General features: G+C 38.3%; 1 protein-coding gene across 1 annotated transcript in view; it reads right to left on the bottom strand.

The window, feature by feature from the left end:
* OSTN (osteocrin) overlaps nucleotides 1-4,060 on the bottom strand; it is a 36,386-nt gene extending 32,326 nt beyond the window's left edge. Inside the window, exon 1 of the mRNA XM_010850696.1 lies at nucleotides 3,856-4,060. The gene's annotated coding sequence lies outside the window, so the exon portion shown is untranslated. The remainder of the gene's footprint in view (nucleotides 1-3,855) is intronic.
* Nucleotides 4,061-14,611: the final 10,551 nt, after the last annotated feature.

The raw sequence follows: 14,611 nt of genomic DNA on the forward strand, positions 1-14,611 counted from the left end.
TTATCCTGATATTAGGCGCTTCCCTCCTAGCTCAGTCGGTAAAGAATCTGCCGGCAGTGCAGGAGACCTGGGTTCCATTCCTGGGTTGGGAAGATCCCCTGGAGAAGGAAATGACAACCCACTCCAGTATTCTTACCTGGAGAATCCCATGGAAAGAAGACCCTGGCAGGCTACAGTCCTTGGGGTTGCAAGAGTTGGAAATGGCATAGCGACTAAACCACCACATCCTGATATTGCCTTCTAAAAATGGCAACTTGTCAAAATATTCTTTTTATTCTTTTATTTTTATGAAAAAGTTTTATTCTTGTTCACTTTAAGGAGTAAAATTGGATGTTGGAATCTAGAATTATAGAATAGTGATAGAAAATAAAATATAATGAAATAATATTGACTGAGGGAAGGAAATTTTACTAAAGAGTTATAAATGGCAATTACTTTTAACATTTAATGTTATAGTATACTATGTATTATCATTAATTTCAGCCATAATACTTCTATTAAAATATTAGTGTAAAACTATGAACAATATCTGGCTTCCCAGGTCATACTAGTGGTAAAGAGCTTGACTGCCAATGCAGGAGACATAAGAGATGTGAGTTTGATCCCTGGGCCAGGCAGATCCCTTGCAACTCAGTCCAGTATTCTTGCCTGGAGGATCCTATGGACAGAGGAGCCCAGTGAGCTACAGTCTATGGAGTCGCAAAGAGTCAGACATGACTAAAGCAACTTAGCAAGCATGCACGCATGAACAATATCATAATGAAAAGAAAACAAAGGGAAAAATCTGTTATACTTAAAATATAATTGTTCTTCAAACTCTTATTATATTAACCAAAGTAAAATTTTAATTGAATTTTAAATGATTTATATTTTGTTTTATGGTTCATAAAATATCTCTATTAATTTTATTTTTTTTAAAAAAAATCACTAATTATGTTGAGTCATGGTTTTCCTACAGTTTTTGTAACGTTGACAGTATAGCATAGTGAGGCTGTGTAATGCAAGTGGAGCCAACGTGGTTGTTATGGTAGTTAAGGACTTCACTACAGGAACTGGACTGTACACAAACATGGGAGCAGTCAGGAAGGGATGGACTATGGAAGAGGAAGAGGAAGAGATGTCACTGTTTAAACATCTTAGTGCCCTGGCATGGATGGACAAGTCAGATTTTGCAAGGAAATTCAACCACCAATGTGGGAACACAGGGAAGTCATGGAGAAATCCATGGAAAGGCTCTTGGAGAGGACCATGCAAAGCCACAGCTCTTACTTGGTGGGCCAATAGCCAAGTTATCAGTGGTGGCCCAGCTGATATTTTAAAGGTGCATTTTTCACAATGGTTAGAGCCTTGTATCTTAGGAACATAGAGTTTTAGAAAAGAAGGAGGCTATCATCAGCAACTGGAATTTACTATTTTCAGTAAGGGCTTCTCTGATAGCTCAGTTGGTAAAGAATCCACCTGCAATGCAGGAGACCCCAGTTTGATTTGTGGGTCGGGAAGATCCCTGGGAGAAGGAATAGGCTACCCACTCCAGTATTGTTGGGCTTCCCTTGTGGCTTAGCTGGAAAAAAATCCACCTGCAATGTGGGAGACCTGGGTTGGATTACTGGGTTGGCAAGATCCTCTGGAGAAAGGAAAGGCTACCAACTCCAGTATTCTGACCTGGAGAATTCCATGGACTGTATAGTCCTTGGGGTCACAAAGAGTTGAATACGACTGAGAGACTTTCACTTTTCACTTTCAGTCTCAGTAAATGGAGAGAGCCAGACTCAAAGGTAATTAACTTGTCTAAGCAAGAGGAGATGAAAGGGAGATATAAAATGGATGGAGAGGGGGTAAGCAGAAGGAGGCATGGCAGAAGAGTTGGTTCTGGAGGGAGTGTGTGCTTTGTGCTGAGACCAGAGCTGATGAGGCATCAATAAGGGAGAAAAGGCAAAACTGAGTAACAGCCAGTTCATGCCGACCAAAGCACCAGTAATTACTGGCCAGTGATGCTAACCACTGTTCCTGTGAGGTGCCCTGAGAATTATTTGGAGAAAGGAGGAGAACTCAGTTAAAAACATCTCTAATCAGAGAGATCTTCAGGGACATAGAAATTGGCCCATGTAGAGAGGTGCCCAGGGCAAGGAGGGAACTTGTGTCTCCTCATTTGTATACACACAAACTCTAGTTTTACTAGGAAAGAAGGAAGCCCCTGGGAAGCTGTGTAAAAGCTGATAAAGCTGGGACTGAGATTAGAAGGCTGTTCTCCTGACTCCAAAGCTTGTGTTCCTCTGATAACATGGAATCTAAGCAAAGATTGTCTGGTGGGTACAGATCACAGTGGATGAATTGTTGGCAAGAAGGTTAAATTAGATGATGTCTAAGGATTAGCCCCAAGATTCTGTGATACTGATTCTTCATTCCCTAATATAGGGAAAAATGATAGATGTGGGAGCTTCCCAGGTCATTCTCACATTCAGTACCACTGGCACTTTTAGTTCTTCTGTCTTTTTCAATGATAACAAAATGTAATGGAGCACCACTCTGTGCTTAAGCTTGCCTGAAGCTGCATAACTGCATAATGACAGAGTTGGGGTAATATTTTGAGACTGCTCAATTTGAGTTCTGTTCCAATCTAATTTTATTAACTAATGTTCAAATCGTGAAAATATTTGAATAAATTAAAATTGCACCCCTAAGGTCCCCAAACCTAGTCTTTAAGCATAACTGCTTCTTTATTGCCCATGATTCATTGTATTAGAATCAGTTAAGAACCCTGAGAAATAAAGGGAGAAAGCAAATAACCTTAAATACCTAAATTAACTTGCTGAATGAAGCCACATTCAATTAACTTATAAAGAGGAGACTTGAATGCATATCTACAGGAAGTTCTCCTTAGAAAAGTTCTGTAAGAGTGCTGAAGAGTAATACCAAATTAAAGAGAAGACACAAAATGTGCCTGATGTTTGTGGGAGACCATTAAATATACTGCTATCAATTCTATAGCTTACCTGAGCACTGAAATCATCGTAAATCATTGTTTATCTAATTTCTAGAGAGATAACTCAGAAATACATAGTAGTCACTTTCCTAAACCTATGGAACCTATAATTGGAATTCAAAAGAGTCATATTTTGTTTTGCTAGAACTGAATTTGTAGACTGTACACTGTTTCCACAGATCAAAACTTGAAACAACATTTTAAATTTTTTCTTAAACAGAACTCAAGCATATGTTTCAGATTAACACTTAATTCAATCATTAATAGCAAGAGTACTTCAAATACTGAAGAATAAACATGACCTAAGTCTATTTTAAACTAGGTTATTAGTATCATATTTGCCTATTTGGGTTCATAAGAATAAAAGCACTGGATAGTATAGGTTTGAAGAACATAGAGCATATAATTTGGTTAATATAGGGATGTTTCTTAAGTTCTAATTTTAACAGAAATAAAGATAAGAGAGAAACTTTCTTTTCTACCTAATAGGTTTTTAGAATCAGGCCACTTTGTAACTTTAAAAATTTCCTAACACTGGACATATTTGATAAAAGCAAAATTAATATATCTAACACTCTTATAGGATCATTATTTTGAGTTCCTTTTCTCTTTATTTTGAAATAGAATATAAAAGCAAAAACAATATAATAAATACAAAATGCCTGAGCAAACAATTATCTCTACCCTAAGTTTACATTACAAAATATCTTAGGTATTTTACTCATTTTAGAGAGGATAATATTCCCCAAAACATTTCTAATTTTAACAAAATCAAGATATAATCAAAGCATTTGAAAAGTAATCAAAAACTTAAAAAAAAACAGTTAAAAGGAAAAAGCCTAACTCTTTATCAGCTTTTATATTTAACTTACCTTGTGAAAAATCAGGAGAGTCTAACTTTAGAGTCCTGTCTGTGCAGTTTCTCCCAAACTCAGCTCTGATGGTGAGTTTTCTGTCTGAGTTTTTATAGTCTCAGTTATACACCCCTCACTCCAATCCCTGCCTTTGCTTTCTCTTACATCATTTCTACAGATTTTCCACTGAACATTTTCCCAAGCTTCTTCTCAATCTCTCTCATTCTTTTCTCTCTCTCTTTCTTCACCTCTGTCTCTCTTTCTCTGTTTCCATCTCCTATTCTTCTTTTTCATATTTATTCTATCTATTGTTTTGACCATGGAATTTAAGTAGCAAAGGGAGCATCAGCTCTGGAAAATTTAAGTATACATTTAGTATTGCGTTCAGTCTTGGACTCATCACCTCTTCCTGAGGTTTCAGTCCAGCTCTGATAATTACAAATCACATTTGCGAAATAAAATGCACTAATATTCATTAAATAGAAAGTCACTAGGCCATTTCAAAAAAAGATTTAGGGAAACAAAATCAGAAACACAAACTGATTTATTGGTGTATATTTTGGACTCTTAAATTAAATGATCATGTGTGGAAATGGTGACTAGTTTCAGCCTCAGTCAGGTACACAGCTTGAAACTGACAGCTACTTCATAATTAACTTTGCTATACTGGGAAGGCTGTCACTTACAAACCTATAAATACTGAACTGTGACATGTGGGCTATAAATGCATACATTGTACTCATTTTCATCTTGCTTTTGTTCTCTTGTTTTTTAATTTCCTTTTAACTAAACATTCTTGCCTCTGTCTGAAAATTTCCTTCATTCCCATTTCTCACTAATCACATTTGAAACTTTACATACATGAGTTATAAAAAATAAGTTATTAAGTCCTTAAAGGAATATGTTGTCAGATCATTATTAGCTCACTTAAGTCACCAGTAGATTCCCACTTGACAGATAGAGACTGAGGCTAGGTAAATGATTTAATGAAATCACACAGCTAGGAAGCAGCATTAGAGCTAGATTTCAAATACAGATCTTCTTAATTCCATATCCAGTTCTTTTCCCACAACTTCATTCTGTCCCATTATTTAAGAAGTTGGAAAAGAGAATCCAAACCAGATTAATTGGCACAAATAGAAATAAATTTGTTCTTTTGGTTTTACTTTAAAAGCCATTTTCAAAACTTCTGGCTAGTGTAGGAACTATTACATGGTTTACTTAGATCTAGATGGAGAACTGACCAGACTGTACTGAATTGGTGGGACAGTAAAATGCTTCATTTTTATGAAGGGTTTCCAGGGATAACATATGTCTCAACAAGCTTGAAATTTGAGTAGTTGGCAGCAATAGTTCACAAGTCAAGATAAAAATACAGCCTAATCGTGGATCCTTGTTTAGACATTACTGCAATAAAACGATTATGTTAACTTGAATCCACATGATGGAAAACTCTCAATATAGATTTAATGGATTCTTCATAATGCTACTAGAAGCTGATATTCTTGATGTACCTTCTACCCTTATTTGAAAGGCCTCCCTTAGAGTGCTGACAAGTGATATCTGTGGCTGATTTATTCCAGATCTATCCCTGCTTAGACAGTCCAGAGATTCCACCCTATTTGTGGATTTTGTTGACCTAATTCAAAAATTTGACTTAACTGTTCTGTAGCAGTAGAAATAGCAACAGTTTATTCCAGGAACATAACCATGGTACATTTAAGCCATTTATACAGGCTTCTCCACATTATAAAGCCCTATGTAAATTACTTATACATTTATACATAATAAAGAAAGTATTACTTAAAAGAGAGAGTAGAAATAGAAGCATATGAAGACACTGAAGGAGAAAAAACACCCAGTAATAGAGAGACTAAGATGAAAAAGGGAAAAAGTATTACTAAAAACTTACATCATTATTTAATTATCATAATAACCTTATTGCTGCTGCTGCTAAGTCGCTTCAGTCGTGTCCGACTCTTAGCGACCCCAGAGATGGCAGCCCACCAGGCTCTGGGATTCTCTGCCGTCCCTGGGATTCTCCAGGCAAGAACACTGGAGTGGGTTGCCATTTCCTTCTCCAATGTATGAAAGTGAAAAGTGAAAGTGAAGTCGCTCAGTCATGTCCCACTCTTAGCGACCCCATGGACTGCAGCCTACCAGGCTCCTCCGTCCCTGGGATTTTCCAGGCAAGAGTACTGGAGTGGGGTGCCATTGCCTTCTCCTAATAACCTTATTAATGAGTCATTATTATTACTATTATTATATAACAGATGGAGAAACTAAATATCAAATATGTGAAAGGGTAGCCAAAGTGCTCACACTTAAAATGATACACACTGCTGTGTATAAAATCGATAGCTACTGAGAACCTAGTCTATGGAGAAGGCAATGGCACCCCACTCCAGTACTCTTGCCTGGAAAATCCCATGGACGGAGGAGCCTGGTGGGTTGCAGTCCATGGGGTCGCTAAGAGTCGGACACGACTGAGTGACTTCACTTTCACTTTTCACTTTCATGCATTGGAGAAGGAAATGGCAACCCACTCCAGTGTTCTTGCCTGGAGAATCCCAGGGACAGCGGGGCCTGTTGGGCTTCCGTCTATGGGGTCACACAGAGTCGGACACGACTGAAGAGACTTAGCATCAGCAGCAGCAGCAGCACAGGGAACTTGTCTCAATGCACTGAAGTGATCTAAATGGGAAGAAAATTTAAAAAGAAAATGGGACGTATGTATACATAATAACTGATTCATTTTGCTGTACAGCAGAAACTAGTACAACATTGTAAAGCAACTATACGCCAATAAAATTTTTTTAAAAAGTGATGAGGCCAGAAGACTTAGCTTTCTGTATCATTCAGGATTCTGGCAATAAAGAAATAGTACATTCAAATTGAATAATTTGAGAATAATTTAGTGTTGGCAGGGTGTGGAGGAACGAGAAAGGATTGTGCAGTATACTGAACCCCCAATAATAGCCAGGTATTTCTAAACCTGAAGGATTAAAAGTGAGATTACAGGGACCCAGAACAGAGGGATCTTGGTAGAGAAAGTTTCTTGGCAGAAGTGTAACTTTTCATCAAGGGACACAGGTAGTTAAGAGTGATCTACAAGGGAGGGAACCTAGAAGGCAAACACTGAGATTTCACTCTGCTTCCTGGACACAATCTCCTGTTGTATTTACCTCTGGTCAAACCTGAGAGATAAAGGACTCAGCATGTTGTTTAACCTCAAAATTGCACCAAGAGACATACAAATGGCATTCCTTGTAAAGATCAACTTGAGTGTGAATGCCACTGTTACCCACACTGTTATGCCATACTTCCTAATGTTTTTTTTAAAGTCAGGTTTATTGAAGGATAATTTACATAAACAAAATTCACCCTTTTAAAGTGCACAGTTTAATGAGTTTTGACAAATGTAGACAGTATGTATCCTCCACTACAATCAAGATAAAGACCATCTCTATAGGCACCCCACCCCCACCCCACTGCCCTTTACAGTTAATTCTCTACCCAAGTCCTAGGTCCTGTTAACCACCCATCTGATTTCTGTCTCTATAATTTTGCCTTTTCCAGAAGGCTTTAGGAAATTATACAGTATGTAGTCTTCGGTGTCTGGCTTCTTTTACTCAGAATAAAGCTTCTGAGGTACATCCATATTACTAGATGTACCAGCACTTGGTTTCTTTTTAAAATGGGAATGTTCTTTTGAGTAGATGTGCCACATTTGCTTAATCATTTACCAGTTGGTGAAAATTTGAATTGCTTCCAGTTTTTGGTGATTATGAATAAAGCTGCCAGAATCATTAACATAGAAGCCTTTGAGTGGATATACATTTTATTTTCACCTGGGCAAATATAAAGAAATGGGATTTCTAGATCACATGGCAAGGGTATGTTTAACTTAATAAGAAATAGCCAAAATGATTTCCAAAGTCGCTCTACCATTTTGCATCTCCACCAGAAATGTATGAGAGTTCTAGTTACTCAGCATCTTGCTAGCGTTGGACAGTCGTTGCCGTTTCCAAAAATTTAGCCTTGCTAATAAATGTGTACTGGTATCTAGATGTACTTGGGACTTCCTCAGGGGCTCGGCGCTAAGAATCTGTCTGGAATGTAGGAGACGTAGGAGACATGGGTCCAGTCCCTGGTTGGGAAAGATTCCCTGGAGGAGGGCGTGGCAACCTACTCCAGGATTCTTGCCAGGAAAATCCCATGGACACAGAAGCCTGAAGGTCTATTGTCCATGGGGTAGCAAAGAGTTGGACATGACTGCACACAAGCTCTCTACTGTATCCTACTGTGTTTAATTTGTATTTCCATAAAAACTAAGGGATGTTGATAATCTTCTCATGTACTTACTCCCCCTTGTATATCTTCTTTGGTAAAGTGTCGGTTCAAATCTTTTGCTTAATATTCAGTGGTGAGACTTCTCTATACATTCTAGATACAAGATTTTTTAAATGAGATTTGTGTTTTGCAATTTTTTTTTCCATTCTATAGCTTGTCTTTTCACTCTCATAGCATCTTTGTTTCATAGAGCAGGCATTTATAATTTTGATGAAGTACAATTTGCCATTTTTAAAAAACAGAACATATTTCATACCCTAAAAAATCATTTCCTCACTCAGGTTTGCAGTAATTTTTTCTTGTGTTTCCTTCTCGAAGTTTCTAAAATTATTTGTCTACTATAAGTCATTTCCATTTCCATTTAGGTTTTAAGATCAACTTATGAATGTGTACAAAAGAACTAGCTGGGATTTTATTGGAATTTCTTTGAATCTATAGATCAATTGGAGGAAAACTGACATTTTTCAAGTATTCTAATGTGTGAACTTAGTATGTTTCTATTTTATTTAGCTCTTTGATTTCTCTTTACAATGTTTTTAAATTTCAAAGAGTACTAATCTTGTATTTATTTTGTTAAATATTTCACTAATTGTTTGATATTTTTTATGCTATTACAAATGTAGCTTCTAAAATTTCAATATCTAAGTGGACATCTCTAGTTTACAAAAATACAATTGATTATTGTCTATTGATCTTTTATTCTGTGACCTTCTTAAACTTATTTATCAGTTCTAGTAGGTTTTTATAGATTAAACAGGATTTTATGTAGGTACATAAAAAACCTGGTTCAGGTAGGAAACCTGTTTTGAATCTTCAACTTGCATGTCTCTCATATTTTTGTAATTGTTTATTGCCTTATCCAGCCCCTCCAGTGAAATAGTCTATAGAAGTGGAGGGTGAAAATCCCCACCTTGTTCCTGATCTTGTGGTTAAGAAGGTATTAATTTTTCACCATTAAATATGATAATGTAGGGTTTGTATAACTGCCCTTTATCAGGTTGCAGAAGTTCCCTTCGGTTATTAGTTTTCTGAAAGTGAATTATAACCTTGCTCTTCTGAGATAAATTCTACTTGATCACAATGAATACATTTAAGGGTATTTATTGATGAGGGAGGTAGGCTTTTTATTTCCTTAAAATGTATTTTTCAGCTTTTGGTATCAGAATTATGGTGGTCTCACAAAATAATTGGGAAGAATTATACCCTTGTCTTAGTTCATTCAGGATGTTATAATGAAAATACTATAGACTGGAAGGCTTAACAACAAACATTTATTTCTAATTTTCTGGAAGCTGGGCAGTCCAAGATTAAAGTGCCTGCAGATTTGGAGTCTAATGGGAGCGTATTTCCTGGTTCATAGATGATGAACTTCTCAATGTTTTCTCACATAACAGGAAGTGTGAGAGACATCTGTGGGGTCTCTTTTGCATGTATGCTCAGTCTCTCAGTCGTGTCCGACTCTTTGAGACCCTATGGACTGTAGCCAACCAGGCTCCTGTGTCCATGGGATTTTCCAGGCAAGAATATACTGTAATGGGTTGCCATTTCCTCCTCCAGGGGATCTTTCTGACCCAGGAATCGAACCTGTGTCTCCTGCATTGGCAAGTGGATTCTTTATCACTGAGGCATCTGGGAAACCCATTGGGTCTCTTTTGTAAGAACACTAATTCTATACACGAAGCTTCCACCATTATGACCTAATCACTTCTCAAAGACCCCCCCACCCCCCATCTCCTAATACTATCACATTAGGGGTTAGGATGAAAAGTGAAAGTGTTAGTTGCTCAATCCAACTCTTTGAGACCTTGTGGACTGTAGCCGCCAGGCTCCTCTGTTCATGGGATTCTCCAGGCAAAAATACTGGAGTGGGTTGCCATGCCCTTGCCCAAGGGATCTTCTCGACCCAGGGATCAAACCAGTGTATCCTGCTTGCAGACAGATTCTTTACCCTCTGAGCCACCTGGGAAACCCCTGCAATTATTGATACACTTATTTTTAAAGCTACAATCTTAAAACTGGTGTTTTTTGTTTCATCTATTTTCTACTATTCTACTTTAATTTGGATTATTGTTAATACCTATGTTTAAGTTGTTGCTATAGATTTACAATATGCCAATCATTATATTGACACAGCTTTCCTTCAAGTCATATTTTCCCACTTCACATATAGGGTAACAATCTTTTAATAGTATAATTTCATAGTATTCTTTTTATCCTTTGTAGCATTATTGTCACACTTTTTAATTTTCGCTTTTATAAACCCAATTATTTTTTTCTATATTTATTTTACAAAGTCAATAATTTTTAGTGATTAAAAATTTTTTAAATTTCAGTTCAGTTCAGTTCAGTCTCTCAGTCGCGTCTGCCTCTTTGCGACCCCATGAACCGCAGCACGCCAGGCCTCCCTGTCCATCACCAACTCCCAGAGTTCACTCAGACTCACGTCCATCGAGTCAGTGATGCCATCCAGCCATCTCATTCTCTGTTGTCCCCTTCTCCTCCTGCCCCCAATCCCTCCCAGTATCAGGGTCTTTTCCAATGAGTCAACTCTTCACATGAGGTGGCCAAAGTATTGGAGTTTCAGCCTCAGCATCAGTCCTTCCAATGAACACCCAGGACTGGTCTCCTTTAGGATAGACTGGTTGGATCTCCTTGCAGTCCAAGGGACTCTCAAGAGTCTTCTCCAACACCACAGTTCAAAAGCATCAATTCTTCAGCGCTCAGCCTTCTTCACTTAAAAATAAAGCCTGACACTGTTTCCCCATCTATTTCCCATGAAGTGATGGGATCAGATGCCATGATCTTCGTTTTCTGAATGTTGAGCTTTAAGCCAACTTTTTCACTCTCCTCTTTCACTTTCATCAAGAGGCTTTTTAGTTCCTCTTCACTTTCCGCCATAAGGGACACATCTTACAAGGTAGGAATTATCCATAATTAAATCATCGGGAAATACGATTTGGAATATGTTCGAAGTCATGCAGGTATAAAGGTGAGAGCTAGGATTTGTGCTTGTGAGTGACTCCTCCAAAACTTTTCTTTAAAACTTCTTCAATATTGCTTTCCACTGTGCTATACCAATGATGCTGAGAAGTCAGCTTGACAGTCCTGGGTATCCCTGATATTCTGGAATGATCTATTTAGGCCATCAACTTTCATCATTGTGGAGAAGTCATGTCTTTATGAATTATATACCCTTTAAATTCATCTCTACAAATTCACACTGGGAAGGATACTCAGGTATCAAAATATAAATAAACTTTGCTCAATATGCAATAGGAAATAAGACAAGTAAATTAGAACCTCTTAAGTAAGTAGGACAGAGAAGGTGATGGCACCCCACTCCAGTACTCTTGCCTGGAAAATCCCATGGACGGAGGAGCCTGGTAGGCTGCAGTCCATGGGGTCGCGAAGAGTCGGACACGACTGAGGGACTTCACTTTCACTTTTCACTTTCATGCATTGGAGAAGGAAATGGCAGACCACTCCAGTGTTTTTGCCTGGAGAACCCCAGGGACGGGGGAGCCTGGTGGGCTGCCGTCTATGGGGTCGCACAGAGTTGGACACGACTGAAGCGACTTAGCAGCAGCAGCAGCAAGTAAGTAGGAAATGCCACTGCTGGACTGTACCCGTCAGACTTACATTCCTGTACTTGCCCAGCTTCAGGACCAACAAAAGAGCCTGGAGTCTGAGACTGAGAGGTCAACGGCTTAATGGATGGAGGAGCTTACATGTCTGAAACAAGGTCCGAGAGTGACACCCCACTGTGTGTGGCAGATGGTGCAGGGCATGGCAGGAGACTTCTCTCTCTCTCGAGGGTGGGGAGAAGTTACCAGTTCTGAAGGAATAGACATCAAGTAGGTTTACATGTTGGGTTTTCCTGGTGGATCAGTGGTTGAAAATCCACGTACCAATGTAGAAGTCATGGATTCAACCCCTGAGTTGGAAAGATCCCCTAGAGAAGGAAATGGCAACCCTGTCCAGTATTCTTGCCTGGGAAGTCCCATGGACAGAGGAACCTGGCAGGGTCTATGAGATCACAAAAACGTGTCCATGGGGTCACATAAGAGTAGGACACGAATTACCAACTGAACAACAACAGCAACAACAATGGGCTCACTGGTTACTGGAAAACCAGGAGAGAGGCACACCTCTCACCCTTTCCTTTTGGTAAGAATTATCACTAGTGGGGGCCTGGGGCAAGTGTGTAGAAAGGTCAGTCTTGTGAGCAGGGTATAGGTGAGGCATGCACTGGTTGAGCAGGGGTTGTGTGGGGAGCAAGAGAACAGCCACCTTGGGTGGCCTGACTATACAGCCAGTAACAAGATTATTAAATTCTCTTTGTTGATTGTTGTTCAGTCATTAAGTTGTATCTGACTCTTTGCACCTCCATGAACTGCAGCACACTAGGCTCCCCTGTCCTTCACTGTCTCTTGGAGTTTGCTCAAATTTTTGTCCATTGAGTTGGTGATGCTATTCAGCCAATTCATCCTCTGCACCTCCCCTCTCCCCCAACCCAACCCTGCCGCCTTTTGCCTTCAATCTTTCCCAGCGTCAGGATCTTTTCCAATGAGTCAGCTCTTTACATCAGGTGGCCCAAGTATTAAAACTTCAACTTCAGCATCTGTCCTTCCAATGAATATTCAGGGTTGATTTCCTTTAGGATTGACTGATTTGATCTCCTTGCAGTCCAGGGGACTCTCAAGAATCTTCTCCAGCACCACAATTCAAAAGCACCAATAAAGCAAGACTTCAAGTAAGATATCCAGTGCAAATTAACTATAATATGAATGCTTAAAAACCTCTAACATAGACAGTATCCAAAGGATGAACGTAATCATCCTACTCTACTCTATGCTTGTCAGATTGTATTGTACTTTGAGAGAGTTGCAGACAAATTAGTGTCCCAAAATGAGGACCCAGCTCAGGGTGGTATCTGGAAGACAGTTGCTTTAAAGACCATATAGAAGAATGCATAAGTTTAATTTGAGGGGCAAAAAATAAAAACAAGCAAACAAACTATAGAGGGTCCTAATATTGATTATGGGTCATAAAACACAGGAAGAGAGACTTTAATTCAATAGGAACAAAGCACTGTCTACATTTTATTTAGATCTTTTGACAATAGAATTATTTCCCTCAAAGAACAGTTAGTCCCTACATCAAAAAGAAAAGTGAGTCTGTTGAGTGTGTTGAAGAAAGGATTGCACTTCTAATCCCTTAGATTAGAAGACTAGTAAGGTTCTAAACCTGTGATTCTCTTAACAAAAACTGAAAAGTATATATTGGTATGAACATATATTCAAATATACAGAGTGACTTGTTTATATCATCTGTCATATATTGATCAAAGTTATTACCATGTGTAAGTTTTAAATATAAAGCACTCTCCTTAAGTGTGGTTGCCAGACATATTGGACAAGTTAAAATAAACTTTGACTTGATATTGCCCATCTTTGCCCTAAAATCAATTTATATCTTATTACCTAAACAAATACACTGGTTGAATAAAATATACATGTAATATGTGATACAATCATTAATCTCTTTTGCTTCAGAATTAGTTCTCTTATTATATTTGCTCACAAAATTATAAATATTTTCACTCTAAATGGGAGTAGATAGGTATAGGCATGAATGTAAGTCCTTGTCAAGAATATTTCTCATCAGATTTCACTCATCTCCCTAGTTACTACCGCCATATATTAAATAAAAGTAATTTATTCTAACCTCAGGCAGATGGTTCTACAGTAATCATTTTTTGGTTTTTAATTAATTGTTTTCTCAAGCAAAAAAGTATATAAGTTTAGTTTTCTCTGTCTTTTTAATAATGAATTCAAATTGAGGAAGGAGGAGGGGATGACTTACAAGTGACTTTGAAATTCTTTAAACACTAAATTTCTTTTCCTTTTCTTTCCTTCCAAATTTCAAATTAGGAGGTATATTGAAGAATTCAGTGTTTAGGAATCAGACATACATTTTAAAATACACTCTGTATTTATTTATGAAAATAAATATTTAAATAAAGGTTAAATACATATTTAAAATTTATTAAGTACTTACCATGAACCATATACTGCTCTAAGGGGTTTTACATGTATCCAGTCCGGTTCAGTCGCTCAGTCGTGTCCGACTCTTTGCGACCCCATGAATCGCAGCACGCCAGGCCTCCCTGTCCATCACCAACTCCTGGAGTTTACCCAGACTCACGTCCATCGAGTCAGTGATGCCATCCAGCCATCTCATCCTCTGTCGTCCCCTTCTGCTCCTGCCCCCAATCCCTCTTTTCAGAGTCTTTTCCAATGAGTCAACTCTTCTCATGAGGTGGCCAAAGTACTGGAGTTTCAGCTTTAGTATCATTCCTTCCAAAGAAATCCCAGGGCTGATCTCCTTCAGAATGGACTGATTGGATCTTCTTGCAGTC

The sequence above is a fragment of the Bison bison genome, unplaced genomic scaffold (assembly GCF_000754665.1).
Source record: "Bison bison bison isolate TAMUID 2011002044 unplaced genomic scaffold, Bison_UMD1.0 scf7180017864294, whole genome shotgun sequence".
NCBI classification, from domain to species: domain Eukaryota; kingdom Metazoa; phylum Chordata; class Mammalia; order Artiodactyla; family Bovidae; genus Bison; species Bison bison.